The following is a 2,713-nucleotide window of genomic DNA, read 5'->3' on the forward strand; positions in this document are numbered from 1 at the left end:
ACGCGGGTTCCAGGTACCTGCGCGCGCTTACCAGAGTTCTAATTTTTGGTGGCACCGGGGACTGAACCCGGGGTTTTGCACTGAGCTCCACCACCACCCCTTTTTGACTTTGTGTTTTCAGACAGGTCTCCTGTCACTCAGTTGCTCAGGTTGGGCCAGAATTTGAGATCCTTAGCTTCCCAGGGTGCTGGGATGACAGGCGTGCGCCAACACGCCTCGCTTGTTGTTTTTTTTGTTTTGTTTTGTTTTCCTAAAGATTTTTACTGATTTTATTTTTAATTGGCAAATAAGAATTCTATATATTTGGGCTGGGCGTGGTGACGCGTACCTGTCATCCCTGAGGCAGAAGGATCACCAAGAGTTTGAGGCCAGCACAGAGTACATAGTGAGTTCAAGGCCAGCCTGGACTACATAGCGAGACCCTGTCTCAAACAAAAACTGAACTAAACTAAAAAGAATTGTGTGTACTTAAGGGATACAAATTGATATTTTGCTGTTACTGTTTTGAGACTGGATCTTGCTAAATTGCTAAGCTGGCTTCACACTTGTGATCCTCCTGTCCCAGCCTCTCACATTCTGGAAATACAGACCTGTGTGCCACCACACCCAGCCAAAGCAGTGATTTGATGTGTGTTCACATTGTGGAATGAGATGAGCCGATTAACATGTCAAATCACCTCTCTAACCTGTTCATTTTGTATATGTGTAATGACATTTCAGATGTACCTCTTTAAGGGCTGGGCGTGGTGGCGCACGCCTATAGTCCCAGCACTCGGGAGGCTGAGGCAGGAGGATTGCTGTGAGTTCGAGACCAGCCTGGATTACATAGTGAGTTCCAGGCCAGTCTCAACTATATAGTGAGACCCTGTCTCAAAAAAACAAACAAACAAAATGTACCTCTTTAGCATTTTTTTTTTTCTGAGACAACATTGTTCAGTCTGGCCTTGAACTCACTATGTTGCCCAGTCTGGCCTGGAGCTCATGGCGATCCTCCCGCCTCAGATTCCCAAGTGCTGGGACGACAGGAGTAGCTACCATGCCCAGCTTCCCCTCACCCTTTCTCCCACTCTCTCTTTTACAGTAATGGGGACGGAACTCCAGGCCTGACACACACCAGGCAAAAGTTCTACCACTAAGCTGCCCAGAGCAGCTCTTGAAACCCAGGACTCAAGTTTGGATTCTGTGGCAATGACCTCCTTGGCTGTGTGGCCTTGAGCAAACGACATGACCTTTCTGTGCCGCTGTTGCTTCTTCCCTGAGATATGAAAGAGAAGGGTGCCAGATGCTAAACTGGTAAGAAAAGTGCAGAAGCTGCGTTTATGGGCGGTGTGAGTGGACTGCGCATGTGCACCAGAAGGCTCGGGCCCTGGGGCCAATCATAGCGCCAGAAAAACAGTTGACTCATTCATTCACTCATTCCCATTGATTAAAAAAGGAATTATGGAATTAATATGAGAAAATGAAAAATAATGGAAACAAAGTCTTTGTAGATAGGGAGGGAGAGGGGAGAGGTTGAAGGCAGGGCAGGGAATGGGGGAAAAATAAGAACCCAGGTTAATTATGTGAAGGTAAAAATTTCCAACAATATCATTATATTGTATACATTATTAATATATTGTATACATTATCAATGTCATGTTGTATACATTAGATGTACCGATAAAATTAATTTTAAAATTAATTAATAAAAAATACAGTCAATAACTGTTGTGGAGCACCTGTTATGTGTCAGGCATTTTTCTTTCTCTTGTGTTCGTTTTTGTTTGTTTGGTACCGGGGATCAAACTTGGGCCTCATGCTTGCAAGGCAAGCGGTGAAACCACTTAGCCAAATCCCCGGCCCCTTGTGTTTTTTGAGACAGGATCTCGCTATATAGTTCAAGCTAGCTTTGAACTTTTTTTTAAAAAATTTTTATTTTTTGATCCCGGGGATTGAACTCAGGACCTTGCGCTATCGAGACAGGTGCGGTGCCAGTGAGCTAAATCCCTAGCCCTAGCTTTGAACTATGCAGCCCAGTCTGGCCTCAAACTTGCCGTGATCCTCCTGCCTCAGCTCCAGAGTGCTCAGCGGCGGTGATATTTGAAAAGGGGCGCTTGAAGAGTTGGACAGACTTGTTCACTTGCAAAGCAGCAACAGCACATTAGGCAAACGCTAACAACCAGACGTCCAGCAACCTCATCCGAGGCGGGCCTGACGGCTCTGCCTCAGCTCTTTTAGAGTGGCTCCGCCCCACTCAGCCGCCGGTGTCAATCTAATCCTGAGGACCAATCGTAGGAGAGAAGAGACTACTTCCGCACCTCAACCGCTCTTAGGGGGCGGGCCAGAAGGCGGGAGAGGCGGGACCGGCGTGGTCATGTGACCCTCTTGATTGGCCAAGAGCCCCAGCGCCCGGGAGTAGTTTGGCGACGTTCATTGGCCAGGAGTGGATTGGGTCGGCGCGAGGGCACGCCCTCTGGCGGCGTGGGTTTGATTGCGCCGCCGCCGGGGAAGGAGACGCTGCCCTTCAGTGGCGGGGGCGGGCCAGAAGGCGGGAGAGGCGGGACCGGCGTGGTCATGTGACCCTCTTGATTGGCCAAGAGCCCCAGCGCCCGGGAGTAGTTTGGCGACGTTCATTGGCCAGGAGTGGATTGGGTCGGCGCGAGGGCACGCCCTCTGGCGGCGTGGGTTTGATTGCGCCGCCGCCGGGGAAGGAGACGCTGCCCTTCAGTGGCGC

Source organism: Fukomys damarensis, unplaced genomic scaffold (genome assembly GCF_012274545.1).
Source record: "Fukomys damarensis isolate Sample0158 unplaced genomic scaffold, DMR_v1.0_HiC HiC_scaffold_36, whole genome shotgun sequence".
NCBI lineage: Eukaryota > Metazoa > Chordata > Mammalia > Rodentia > Bathyergidae > Fukomys > Fukomys damarensis.